The 14,945-nt window shown below is 43.2% G+C and overlaps 1 long non-coding RNA gene across 5 annotated transcripts in view; it reads left to right on the forward strand.

Annotated features, from left to right (window-relative positions):
* Window positions 1–14,945, forward strand: part of LOC147798365 (uncharacterized) — a 43,623-nt gene that overhangs the window by 23,257 nt on the left and 5,421 nt on the right. For 3 of the 5 annotated variants that reach the window (XR_015426181.1, XR_015426180.1, XR_015426179.1), the window contains exons 2-4: window positions 12,529–12,690; window positions 14,237–14,387; window positions 14,773–14,899. This is a non-coding gene — a long non-coding RNA (uncharacterized LOC147798365). Of the gene's footprint in view, window positions 1–6,805; window positions 10,874–12,528; window positions 12,691–14,236; window positions 14,388–14,772; window positions 14,900–14,945 lie in introns of those variants that run through there. The other 2 variants (XR_015426182.1, XR_015426183.1) reach the window with 2 other exon arrangements.

Here is a 14,945-nt window from a genome sequence, read left to right on the forward strand (position 1 = left end):
TCCGTCGTTTAGTGTAGGCTATGCCTCAGCACAAACTTGAAGTCAAGTTACATGCCAGTGTTTTGCCTGCAACAATTTCCCTTGCAGACCACAGAGTTCTGAGGATCACCATTATCGTAAGCAAACCACGTTATCTTGCTCAGGTAACCGCTACAGAATCAATGTTTAAATGTTCTGTTTGCAGTGGAAATTTGCAGCATATTTCACTTGGAACCAAATAATTCCACTTCATAATGACGTAATCACATGAAGTGTTGAATCGCAACACTCTTCAAGATTGATGAACTAAATTTCGACTTGTGAGTTCTTAGCCTAGAAGGCTTCATTGATTGAGATTGCATTTTGCCGGTTCACGACGGACCATGAAATGCAGGCGACACGATGCGGTCGGGTCGCTACCAACAGAATTCCACAATTACATAAGGGTACTTACCTGCAATATAATTGGAATTATATTAACAAAGAAGGATCGGCTCACCCTGCAGATTCGTCCCTTGTGGTGCAATCTGATCCGTTCTTTAAAGTTCATTTATATGCAAATTCTTTACAAAGATTCCCACGAAGCCCAGCACAATCTGGTAGTAGTGGTCTATTGGAAGCTTGAGAAAAAATATCTGATTCGGAGACACCAGTAAGACGGGAGGGCATGGCAGGTTAAACCTGTAGAAAATTGTAAAATACAAGAATACATTAATATAGGGAGGGAGCGTGAGTTTATCCTTCATTGTTAATAATAATCACAATTATATTGCAAGTAAGTGCCCATGATGTATTCAGGGAATTATAATACACAATTTCGGATAGACTCACCCTGCAGATTTCAAAGCTTACAGTGTGTACGCCGACACTGCCTGTCCAAACTCGCTTGAAGAATACTTTCTATGGTAGAATCTGGTAAAAGTTGAAGCCGAAGACCAAGCAGCTATTTTGAGGATATCAGCAACAGAGACACCTGCATTAACTGCTGCTGATGTGCAACCCCTGTAGAATGTGTCTTGAAGATAGAAGTATCTATCCCTGCAAGTGACATAATATCTCTAAGCCATCTCGAAATTGTGGATGAAACCACTGGATGATGAGGTTTAGAATGAGACAATAAACGCTGAGACCATCTAGATGGTCCGCTACCGCTGTAGTGACGTGTCCTGTCCAGGTACTATTCAAGGGCCTGAACAACACAAAGATTTCCGTTACCAGAAAAACGAGGCAACTCGATATCATGGAAAGGCTTTACAACTAACACTCGTTAAAATGGTTTCGTCAGCCAAAAAATGTAACTTTCATTTAGACATATTACCTATGTCTAGAGCAGTAAGTGAAGAACATCTACCAGCCGAAACTAGGGCAACTAACGTAGTTAATTTCAAGGTCAGCTGTTTGATAGACACGCGACAGTCATCAGGCGATTTTAAATACAGTTCAGTACAACAGAAAATCCCATGTGACGTTGTACTTAGGTCGGGGTGGCCACCCTTGAAGAACACCCTTGAAAAAACGCTTAACAAGATGATACTGACCAATGGGAAGGCCACCTACAAATTGGTGGGCAGAAGAGATGGATGAACGATACACGTTTTATACACTTAGCCATCATTACACAGCTGCTGCAAAAAGGCAAAAACATCTGCTACAGATGACTGAACTGGACCAATTTGCCTTGAAAAACACCAGCAAGCCCATTTCTTTCAATTGGAGTTCTACTGGTTATTAGACCGCTGTCTCCATGATGCAACAACTGTGTTTGACACTTTCTGTGTGCAGACTTTCCCGGATAGTTTCCAGGCGGCTAGCTGAAGAGATGGGAACAGTGGGTGAACTTTGTGTTGATTGTGTGGTATTTGTCTTGTCTCTTGGGAAGGAGAACCGGACTGGCAATGGCAAGACTCATACGTTTGGGGTACCAGGCTTGAGTTGGCCAAACTGAAGCGATCAAAACCACTGTTGCTTTTTCCTTCTGCATCTTTCGGAGACATTTGAAAATCAGAAGAAAGAGTGGAAAAACATAACCCTTCAATGCCTTCTAGTTGAGAAAAAAATGCGTCTACTTTCCACGTTAGGAGGTCCGGATGCCAGGACACGAATTTCTCTGAGCATTCAGACCAGGTTGCAAACAAGCTACCACTTGGGTAACTTCAAACTGAGCATGACCTTGCGAAAAATTCTCGGAAGAGGACGCTACTCTGTCCGGTCTTTGAAGATTCTCGAAAGATTGTCTGCCGTGACGTTATGCGAGCCTGCCAGATGTTCTACCAAAATGGTGATATTCCTCTCCAGGCACCATGACGAGATCTTTACTGTGAGTTGAGTGAGTTCCCTGGAACGTGTCACCCCTTTGTGATTTATATATGCTACCGCTGTGGAAATGTCCACCTGAAGATGAACATGAAGACCTCTCTGCGCTAGTAACTGGGACTGGAGGGCATAAAACACTGCCAACAACTCCAGGTAGTTTATGATTTTGTTGCTCTTGAATCGACCATTGACCTCCTGTCGTCAGCTACCCCATTCAAGCGCCCCAACCCGAAGTAGAAGCATCCGTCTGAACCACTCTCTCTGTCTGAAGAACGAAGGAGAATATTGTTGCCGTTCCATATAGGCAATCAACACGCTGAGCTCGCTTATTGCCTCTTGGGACTGCGGGACTAAGCTGTCGTAGTTGAGGTCTCGACGAAGAGAGGGAAATATTGTCTAACTGAAGACTGCGATAAAAGAGGGGTGCTAAGAAAACAACCTGGATTGTCGACGAAAGTCTCCCGAGAAGACTCGCTAGCTCGCGTACTCACACCTTGTTCATCTGTGAGACAAGCTGGCAATGATTGACAATCTTGTCGATCTTTTCCCTAGTCTAAAGACAGAGACACAAGAACAGAATCTACAACGAACCCAGAAACATGATTTTCTGTGTAGGAACCAGCTGAGACCTGTCCTTGTTGAGAACGAAACCCAGTTTCTGAAGGAGGTTGATCGCCCGATGTGTGTTGTCCTAACACTCCTGCTGCGATGTTGCTAGAATAAGGATGTCGTCCAGATAAAATACACATCTGACTCCTTGTTCCCTCGAAGTTGTCGCTACAGGCTTCAAAATCTTTGTGAAAGCCTGAGGTGCACAACACAGGCCAAAAAGAAGGAAAGAAAGTATGAAACGAAAAATTTTTCGATGAGCTGCGTTGATAGGAACTGTGAAATAGGCGTCCTTCAAGTCTATGGACGTCATCCCGTCATTTGGAGACAAAAGGTCTCTCACCTGAGATATGTTTTCCATCTTGAAATGTTCGTAGGCTATGAACTTGTTCAAGGGCCATAAATGTACCACCGGACGGAGATCCCCAGACTTCTTTGGGATCATAAACAGTGAAGAAATAAACTGTTCTTGAACCGGGGGTTCAATAGTGATCGCTCCCTTGTCTAACACTTTCTTGATGAAACCGAACGAGAGTGAACGGAACAGAAAACTGACTACATTGGTTCAGACAAAAATTCAATCATTAAACCAGAAACGGCCTGAATCCTGAGTAATACGCCACCAATCATATAAAAAATATTGAAGGCGTCCTGACAAACACCCGGAAAAACTGAACCCGGGGAACCAGAAATACCATACCCACTAATTCAAGTTTTTTAGGGATTAGGCCTACCAGCATTAGTGGTTGGATGCTTCGGAGCCCCGGGCCTGCTCTGATCTGTAAACCCTGGGTTTAACTTCGATGTACGACTGGAGCTTCTCAACGGCCCAGAGCGAAACGGAACTCGCTGCCCCGAGGACCGAAACCTTGTTGGACGCGAAGCATTAAGACAGGGACTAAACCTCTTCTTGTGGAAAGAAGAGGTACCCTTGGAAGTGATCTTGGCAGCTAAAGTGTTGGCCTTTTCAGTATCCTCAATATTCTTCATGAGAGAATCACCAAGAGGTTCGCCCCTGGAAGGAAAATTCTTGTTAAGCATGTCAAACTTCTTGTCAACCACCTCGTCAAAGGTATGATGTCTCGACGAGGCTAAACTGTGACTAGCCGAACCCAACATAATAAGACCAGCAGCAAGATGATCGATAACCATATCCCTAAAAATGTTATCTGGGCACTCAGGATCAACAACAGCGTCATAATAAAGGCGAACCAAAGGCTAGAGCTGACTTTAAATAATGACTATGAGAAATCTTCATCTTATCATCAATAGATACTAGAGATGAATTAGCCTGTTTGACAACCTTCTAATCGGAAGCTCAGGGGGAGCGAAATATCTGTCTTGCCCCTCCGAAACTGCAAAAACACTCAGATCGTCTCTCAGCTCGTCACTAGACAATTTATGAGATCTGAGATCCTCCCATCAAGAAATAACATTATCAGAAAGAGGAATAACTGAATCCTCTCTGGTAGGGGTTGCGAAACTTCACACCACTTGATATGTCAGACACTGCATGTGATGACACATCTGAAATTCGGACGACGCTTCGTCGTCATGATTGCTGGTATACGTCAAAACGGCTGCAGCTGAATCGGTAGCGGTGTTGAACTGTTACGAACGTCGAAGTTCCCGGATGTACCAAGATTTGCGCTGGATGGAGTGGCGGGAACTGGGGATGAGCGACCGGTGGCTCACCAAGAGGGATTTCGTCCTTTGCGCAAGGAATTCGATACATTTTTACTTTTATTTTAAACCTATGTTAATGCTTCACGAAAGTCGTTTACAAGAGATGACAAAACAAATGTGGGTGAGAATTATCCAAGGACAAAGAATATTACTCCTTGTATTAAATGGAAAAGAGTTCACTTTTTAAATGTAATCAAAAAGGAGAAGAAAGACACGATTGCAGAACCACCGTTTGTTTATCCGCACCGCACGTACAAGGCACTTAGAGGGGTGCATTCCAGAAAGACATTTTCATCAGTCTGAATTTCCCATAGTCAGGATGATCTTCCAACACCAATTTTAACATGCAGACCTGTATGGATACGAAGAAGGACTAATCCAGCACGATCAAGCAACCTGATGGGGGGTGAGGCTACAATTTTGGTTTTTTACACGTTGTTTGAGGGAAGAGGTATAAAACAGGCCAAACACTCGCCTTTTCTCTCATTTCTCTAGGCCCCTACTTTTCAATTTTTATTTTTGGGGAGGGGGCATGGTCCCCGTTGGCCCTCTTTATCCACCTTTGGACACAAAATAAGAATGGTCATCATGGGATACCCATTAAAGCCAAATCCGAACATCCGTCGTTTAGTGTAGCCTATGCCTCAGCACAAATTGAAGGTGCTTGTCGTTTCGTAACCATGCACTTGAAGTCAAGTTACATGCCGGTGTTTTGCCTGCAACAATTTCCCTTGCAGATCACAGAGTTCTGAGGATCACCATTATCGTAAGCAAACCACGTTATCTTGCTCAGGTAACTGCTACAGAATCAATGTTTAAATGTTCTGTTTGCAGTGGAAACTTGCAGCATATTTCACTTGGAACCAAATAATTCCACTTCATAATGACGTAATCACATGAAGTGTTGAATCGCAACACTCTTCAAGATTGATGAACTAAATTTCGACATGTGAGTTCTTAGCCTAGAATTGGCTTCATTGATTGAGATTGCATTTTGCCGGTTCACGACGGACCATGAAATGCAGGCGACACGATGCGGTCGCGTCGCTACCAACAGAATTCCACAATTACATAAGGGTACTTACCTGCAATATAATTGGAATTATATTAACAATGAAGGATCGGCTCACCCTGCAGATTCGTCCCTTGTGGTGCAATCTGATCCGTTCTTTAAAGTTCATTTATACGCAAATTCTTCACAAAGATTCCCACGAAGCCCAGCACAATCTGGTAGTAGTGGTCTATTGGAAGCTTGAGAAAAAATATCTGATTCGGAGACACCAGTAAGACGGGAGGGCATGGCAGGTTAAACCTGTAGAAAATTGTAAAATACAAGAATACATTAATATAGGGAGGGAGCGTGATTTTATCCTTCATTGTTAATAATAATCACAGTTATATTGCAAGTAAGTGCCCATGATGTATTCAGGGAATTATAATACACAATTTCGGATAGACTCACCCTGCAGATTTCAAAGCTTACAGTGTGTACGCCGTCACTGCCTGTCCAAACTCGCTTGAAGAATACTTTCTATGGTAGAATCTGGTAAAAGTTGAAGCCGAAGACCAAGCAGTTATTTTGAGGATATCAGCAACAGAGACACATGCATTAACTGCTGCTGATGTGCAACCCCTGTAGAATGTGTCTTGAAGATGGAAGTATCTATCCCTGCAAGTGACATAATATCTCTAAGCCATCTCGAAATTGTGGATGAAACCACTGGATGATAACATTTAGAATGAGACAATAAACGCTGAGACCATCTAGATGGTCCGCTACCGCTGTAGTGACGTGTCCTGTCCAGGTACTGTTCAAGGGCCTGAACAACACAAAGATTTCCGTTACCAGAAAAACGAGGCAACTTGATCTCATGGAAAGGCTTTACAACTAACACTCGTTAAGATGGTTTCGTCAGCCAAAAAATATAACTTCCATTTAGACATCTTACCAATGTCTAGAGCAGTAAGTGAAGAACATCTACCAGCCGAAACTAGGGCAACTAACGTAGTTAACTTCAAGGTCAGCTGTTTGATAGACACGCGACAGTCATCAGGCAATTTTAAATACAGTTCAGTACAACAGAAAATCCCATGTGACGTTGTACTTAGGTCGGGGTGGCCTTAAGTTAAGAACACCCTTGAAAAAAAACGCTTAACAAGATGATACTGACCATGTACTGACCAATGGGAAGGCCACCTACAAATTGGTGGGCAGAAGAGATGGATGAACGATACACGTTTTATACACTAAGCCATCATTACACAGCTGCTGCAAAAAGGCAAAAACATCTGCTACAGATGACTGAACTGGACCGATTTGCCTTGAAAAACACCAGCAAGCCCATTTCTTTCAACTGGAGTTCTACTGGTTATTAGACCGCTGTCTCCATGATGCAACAATTGTGTTTGACACTTTCTGTGTGCAGACTTTCCCGGATACTTTCCAGGCGGCTAGCTGAAGAGATGGGAACAGTGGGTGAACTTTGTGTTGATTGTGTGGTATTTGTCTTGTCTCTTGGGAAGGAGAACCGGACTGGCAATGGCAAGACTCATACGTTTGGGGTACCAGGCTTGAGTTGGCAAAACTGACGCGATCAAAACCACTGTTGCCCTTTCCTTCTGCATCTTTCGGAGACATTTGAAAATCAGAAGAAATAGTGGAAAAACATAACCTTCAATGCCTTCTAGTTGAGAAAAAATGCGTCTACCTTCCACTTTAGGAGGTCCGGATGCCGGGACACGAATTTCTCTAACTGAGCATTCAGACCAGGTTGCAAACAAGCTACCACTTGGGTAACTTCAAACTGAGCATGACCTTGCGAAAAATTCTCGGAAGAGGACGCCACTCTGTCCGGTCTTTGAAGATTCTCGAAAGATTGTTTGCCGTGACGTTATGCGAGCCTGCCAGATGTTCTACCGAAATGGTGATATTCCTCTCCAGGCACCATGACGAGATCTTTACTGTGAGTTGAGTGAGTTCCCTGGAACGTGTCACCCCTTTGTGATTTATATATGCTACCGCTGTGGAAATGTCCACCTGAAGATGAACATGAAGACCTCTCTGCGCTAGTAACTGGGACTGGAGAGCATAAAACACTGCCAACTACAGGTAGTTAATGATTTTGTTGCTCTTGAATCGACCATTGACCTCCTGTCGTCAGCTACCCCATTCAAGCGCCCCAACCCGAAGAAGAAGCATCCATCTGAATCACTCTCTCTGTCTGGACAACGAAGGAGAATATTGTTGCCGTTCTATGCGTGGAGATAGGCAATCAACATGCTGAGCTCGCTTATTGCCTCTTGGGACTGCGGGACTAAGCTGTCGTAGTTGAGATCTCGACGAAGAGAGGGAAATATTGTCTAACTGAAGACTGCGATAAAAGAGGGGTGCTAAAAAAACAACCTGGATTGTCGACGAAAGTCTACCGAGAAGACTTGCTAGCTCGCGTACTCACACATTTCCATCTGTGAGACAAGCTGGCAATAATTGGCAATCTTGTCGATCTTTTCCCTAGTCTAAAGACAGCGACATGAGAACAGAGTCTACAACGAACCCAGAAATATGATTTTCTGCGTAGGAACCAGCTGAGACCTGTCCCTGTTGAGAACGAAACCCAGTTTCTGAAGGAGGTTGATCGCCCGAAGTGTGTTGTCCTAACACTCCTGCTGCGATGCCGCTAGAATAAGGATGTCGTCCAGATAAAATACACACCTGACTCCTTGTTCCCGCGAAGTTGTCGCTACAGGCTTCAAAATCTTTGTGAAAGCCTGAGGTGCACAACACAGGCCAAAAGGAAGGAAAGAAAGTATGAAACGAAAAATTTTTCGATGAGCTGCGTTGATAGGAACTGTGAAATAGGCGTCCTTCAAGTCTATGGACGTCATCCCGTCATTTGGAGACAAAAGGTCTCTCACCTGAGATATGTTTTCCATCTTGAAATGTTCGTAGGCTATGAACTTGTTCAAGAGCCATAAATGTACCACCGGACGGAGATCCCCAGACTTCTTTGGGATCATAAACAGTGAAGAAATAAACTGTTCTTGAACCGGGGGTTCAATAGTGATCGCTCCCTTGTCTAACACTTTCTTGATGAAACCGAACGAGAGTGGACGGAACAGAAAACTGACTATATAGGTTCAGACAAAAATTCAATCATTAAACCAGAAACGGCCTGAATCCTGAGTAATACGCAACCAATTATATATAAAATATTGAAGGCGTCCTGCCAAACACCCGGAAAAACTGAACCCGGGGAACCAGAAATACCATACCCACTAATTCACGTTTTTTAGGGATTAGGCCTACCAGCATTAGTGGTTGGATGCTTCGGAGCCCCGGGCCTGCTCTGATCTGTAAACCCTGGGTTTAACTTCGATGTACGACTGGAGCTTCTCAACGGCCCAGAGCGAAACGAAACTCGCTGCCCCGAGGACCGAAACCTTGTTGGACGCGAAGCATTGAGACAGGGACTAAACCTCTTCTTATGGAAAGAAGAGGTACCCTTGGACGTGATCTTGGCAGCTAAAGTGCTGGCCTTTTCAGTATCCTCAATATTCTTCATGAGAGAATCACCAAAAAGTTCGCCCCTGGAAGGAAAATTCTTGTTAAGCATGTCAAACTACTTGTCAACCACCTCGCCAAAGGTATGCTGTCTCGACGAGGCTAAACTGTGACTAGCCGAACCCAACATAATAAGACCAGCAGCAAGATGATCGATAACCATATCCCTAAAAATGTTATCTGGGCACTCAGGATCAACAACAGCGTCATAATAAAGGCGAACCAAAGGCTAGAGCTGACTTTAAAGAATGACTATGAGAAATCTTCATCTTATCATCAATAGATACTAGAGATGATTAGCCTGTTTGACAACCTTCTAATCGGAAGCTCAGGGGGAGCGAAATATCTGTCTTGCCCCTCCGAAACTGCAAAAACACTCAGATCGTCTCTCAGCTCGTCACTAGACAATTTATGAGATCTGAGATCCTCCCACCAAGAAATAACATTATCAGAAAGAGGAATAACTGAATCCTTCTGATAAGGGTTGCGAAACTTTACACCACTTGATATGTCAGACACTGCATGTGATGACACATCTGAAATTTGGACGACGCTTCGTCGTCATGATTGCTGGTATACGTCAAAACGGCTGCAGCTGAATCGGTAGCGGTGTTGAACTGTTACGAACGTCGAAGTTCCCGGATGTACCAAGATTTGCGCTGGATGGAGTGGCGGGAACTGGGGATGAGCGACCGGTGGCTCACCAAGAGGGATTTCGTCCTTTGCAGCTGAATCGGTAGCGGTGTTGAACTATTACGAAAGTTCCCGGATGTACCAACATTTGCGCTGGATGGAGTGGCGGGAAATTTAAAGTTCGCACCTTGCGGACCCACAGACGGAGGCTGAACCATAGGAAACCCCCCAAGGATTAAACATGTAGGGAGGAACAGGCCCTGAAGGCATAGGTGGCACAGGCTGACCAGCTGCAGTCGAGAGATACGGGGAAACAGAATTCCACGCCCCTTGGCCCCAGAAATTATAAGGCGCACCCCTCTGAGCCAGCGGAGGCAGAGAAAGAGTCTGAAAAACCGGTGGATTAGTGTTCCAGCCGAAGACGGCGTGAGGGAACCAACCGAGTTACCTGGGAGCCCTGGTGCAGTGACAGAAGATGCCGTCGACGAAGGGTTGGAGGAGGTTGCCATTGGTAGGTCTTGAGTTGGGCCAGGGTACGGCCGACTGACCTACATGTACGTTCCAAGCCTCCTTTTCAATAATTTTCATAATCTGGCAATCTAGAATTCTCTGTATTCAATCATAAATTTCAAATTATTCATTTGAGTAAACAGGTGGAAATTTATCATGAAATTTCATTTTATTGCTTCATTTGTATTCTCAACATTCAAAAATGAAGAGTAAAATTCAACATGGCCGGCCCCGCGAATGAAGTCTATTCAGCTGCCGCACAATCTCTTTGGTTGTAATGGCCAAAATGTCGATAGCTTCGTCTTCTGGAGGTCTGGAGACCCCTGAGGGAGCTGTAGAACGAACACGACTTCCCGTAGAATTCTTAGGCATTGTGCAAATACAAAAAGAGTAAAACCCCAGCAAAACTGTCAACAGAAACGGAGCACAGAAAAAGCAAACGGATCAGCTTGCACACAATAAACAAAAGGCGACAACTACCAGGTTATGCTGGGCTTCGTGGGCGTCTCTTTGTGAAGAATTTGCATATGAATGAACTGTAAAGAGTGGATCAGATTGCGCCACAAGGGAGGAATCTGCAGGGTGAGTATCCAAAAATTGTAATGTAATGAACACAACCCGCCAACGTATGGTTCTTTCGACATATACGAGGGGGTGCTTCCGCTCAAGACAGATTCAAAGAAACCCTTGCAGAAATGTAACAGATAACGCGAACAGCGCCATTGGCTTCTATCAGACTAGGGACCACGCCGGATTACGTGTAAACACACACGGTTTTCCTTATTCCTTATTCACGAATTATGTGTACACTTTTTTTTTTGAAGAATTTCTTGTTTTCAGTTCCGTCGTGCCTGGCTGGGTCAAAGTGAGGAAGACAATCCTACTCGCAGACCTACTGGGTGAACCCACTCAATTCAACAATAAAACGGAACTGCCTTTCTTGGGTAATCAGACTTGAACTGGGAATCTCAGACCTTACACAAAAGAGAGATTAAAGGCTTCCTTTGTTTGAGTACGCCGACTTGCTGGGGCGCGAAACCACACTTACAAAAGAGATAAGGTCACAAAATCCCAAGTAGTAACTCCTTGGTATCAAGCAAGTGGCAAAAAACGCACATGGCCGCCGGTGACGCCTGCGTTCGCTATGCATCTCTTGTAAATTGTATGCGAACCGGTTGATGTGTGGACACAAACAAAATTGCTAACAAGGCAAATGGTAAAACGAGTAAAAGAATGAAAATACTGAAGCCTAAACTTAAAAGCTGTGCCCCGCCGAATAATAGGCTTCATAAATAAATTGCAAGGTTGAGGAATTTGGGGGAAAACCCCACCCAGCTTTTCGGGTAAGAAACTCCGACGTTTACTGTATTACCACAACTAACGACTGCTTTCGATCGTTGTAAATATACCCGACGAAAGTTAACTTCATCATGACATCCGCTGTGTTCCTGAAATTTTGAAGCATTCAAACTGGCTTTGAACATCAACATCCTTAATTTTCCTTCCAAAACCACGTCAAGAATCTATTTTAGTTGCTGTACACTTTACCTGATCAATATGTGCTAACAATAGTTGATGTAGGCCCTATCCTAATTATAACGTGGCGCAACCTCCAACGTGGCGCACTTTCATTTTTCGCCTCTCGTGTCTTACCAGAGCAATATTTTTACTTCAAATTCCAGTTTATTAATAAAGGAACGCCTGTCAAAGTTTTTTGTATGGCACCCTCACTTGATTGTAAAATTGTTTATACTCTTATTATTTTATAGACCACTTTACTCACGTTTTTGCTCAGATCCATATAGTTTTTATAACGTAAGGTGGTAAATTAGGATTTTAGTTTCACGGAGGGGGTAGTAGTGTCTGGTGTTGAATAATTTTGTTTGTTCATCAGAGGGCGCTCTTTCATCTTTACGGTGTTGCAGGTCCAGGCGCGCAAGTACACATTTAAGTTTGTATTAGGGCACACGTTTTGCATTAGTATATAAAATAAAAAGTCCCTTTCTGTGACAGATAGAAGGGGGGGGGTAAGCAAAAAGTTAGTAATCTTTAATGATATATTTGTCCAATGTTGTGGGGCAATTCAGTTATTTGAAGCAAACTGGTGATAATTCCACTTCCTTGAATCTGAGGAGGTCTCAATTGGGCTACAAAAAAATGAAAGGCAAACATAGTAATCCGTTCAGATTGCCAAAGTCGACTGTTAAGTGATTGGTTTATTCTTTGCTTGGTTTCAGGGTTAAAGGTTGTCCAGAGTATCGCAGACGGTCAGGAAGGTGCTTTGCTGGAAAGACTCGGGGCATCCAGTTTCCACAACGGCACCTCTGACCCGAGAGCATGATCCCTGAACAGCACAGCCACCTGTGGAATTAAACAGTTTGGTTATTCCTGCAAGGAAGGTTTGCTTATTCCATTGTTTGTTGGTTTAGAAGGTGTGGATTTGACACTTAGTGTCCCTCCCACTTGTTGTAATGTAGAAAGACAAAAAAGGGATGCCCTATTTGGGCATAGTTTTGTAAAACGCTTGCAGAAGAAGCATGGTTTTGTCTTTGAAATCAAATTGCAGCGTCAAGTAATCCCTGTAACGTGTGTTGGTGAGGGTGGCCTCACTTTCTCCAGAATGCAGACAAGGCCAAGGAAGTATTTTGAGTCTTTGCAACAAGCCAGTCCTTCAGTTTTGATTTTGGATTAAGGAACAAACGATTTATGTTCCAAAGATATGGATTCTGATCGAATCTACTCATTACTTTGTGAATTTTTGCATGAGTTACCTAAGAGAGGCATCAATCCAGAAGTCATAGTGTTTTTGCATGTTGTGCCTCGAACGGGAGGTTTGCGGGAAGGTCAGGCTTCACTTCAAGAATTTAATGATCGGGTTAGGAGGTTCAATGATCTTATCCAGCGGGCAACATTTGTTAAGGATCGATGGTGGCTGTGGGAACACAGGGGGCTGAGGAGTCCTCACTATAACCTTGATGGAGTCCACCTTACTGCAGCCGGGATGGTGCAGTAAAAGAGAACTTTGCGCCAGCTGGTTAAGTTCTTTGAGTCTCGTATTTGGATGTGAATTTTTGACATCCGTATACGTATGGATGCTTGGATGTGTCTTTTACACACAGTGATGTATGAAATCAGTGCAGTTGCATTTTTCTCACCATACATGGTGAAAAAGGCAAGTTGTTAATTTTTTTAAAGTTAAACTTGTTTGTAAAACAAAAAAATGGGTTGTAAGGTGAGTACATCATCAGGAAAATAATCTTGTATGACTACTGATTGAGCACAGACCTGGAGAGATTAAAGGATATTTTAGACTTAGCCTGACAGTAGCCAAAAAAAAAATTCAATTGATCCTCAGGTGCTGATCGAGCATGTAGGGGAGATTGTGGTGAATTAGGATTATAGTTTCATGAAGGGAGTAGTAGTGTCGGTGTTGAATAATTTTTTTGGTCGTTAGAGGGCGCTCTTTCATTTTTACGGTGTTGCAGGTCCAGGCGCGCAAGTATACATAATTTCAGTTTGTATTAGGGCGCACGTTTTGCATTAGTATATTAAATAAAAGGTTCCTTTTTATAACAGATAGAAGGGGGGGGATAAGAAAAAAGTTAGTAATCTTTAATTAAATATTTGTCCAATGTTATGGGGTAATTCAGTTATTTTAAGCAAGGTGATACAGAAGGGGCGGAGTAAGAGTGCCTCAGTGCTCGGGCTGCGCCTACATTTTGTTAGGATTTCCCTCCACGTTTGGTCACATCTACAGATGTTTCCGTAGAATGAACGGCTGGCCGACTGTATTTTGAAGCTTTACGAAGAGGATCAGTTAGTAAGGGTTTATCTTTATCAATCATAGGTTAAATTTGGGGTTAAACCCTGTATAAACTGAAAACCTTTGTGGGCTTAATTCTGCAACAGTAATTGATGTGGTTGAATTTATTTCTTCTGCCATAGGTTTCTTTTTAACATGTAAAATAAGCCACCGTGACCACTGCATGTAGAACAGGGAATAAACTTCGGCGATCAGTGCAAGCAACCCAAACATGGTGTAAAGCCTCCAGTCCATCCCTGGACTCAACAAAAATACTGCAGTAACAAGTTGCCTGTAAGTAAATAACTCTTCTTGGAATCTTGTTCTTTGTATAAATTAGGATTTATAAGAGATTTTGGGCCTTATAGTTTCTCGGAAACTTTCTGTAGTGTAACCGTAACATTTGACAACTGGTTTTCACATATTTATATCGAGGTACATGTTTTTTCCTCTCTAACGTATTCATGTTTCTCACAGTTTAGATCCCTATTATTTTGTGAACATTCTCTGTGATATTTCCCCCACAGTTTATGTACCTGCGCGTACCGCGATACATGTATGGAAATCTTTCACATGTAGTTTAGCAACATATTATGTGAATGCATGCGTTTACATACGTATGTATTTAACTTCAGGACACAGTCTAATTTAGTCCGTTTGTTCTCTCTTTATATTTCAGTTTCACTCCGTGCTCAGTAACAACACACAATAAACCGGAGCTCAGCTTAATAAAGAAGCTAATCCCTGACGCTAGTGTTCATTGGGAATTGGAGTTTGACTGGCTATCAAATTGTGGCTCGCATAATGTAAACACTGCAAGGAGGACAGTACACATTTAATGAAACTTCATCA

The sequence above is a fragment of the Acanthaster planci genome, linkage group LG08, assembly GCF_054643075.1.
Source record: "Acanthaster planci isolate LZ-2023a linkage group LG08, COTS_SCS, whole genome shotgun sequence".
NCBI classification, from domain to species: domain Eukaryota; kingdom Metazoa; phylum Echinodermata; class Asteroidea; order Valvatida; family Acanthasteridae; genus Acanthaster; species Acanthaster planci.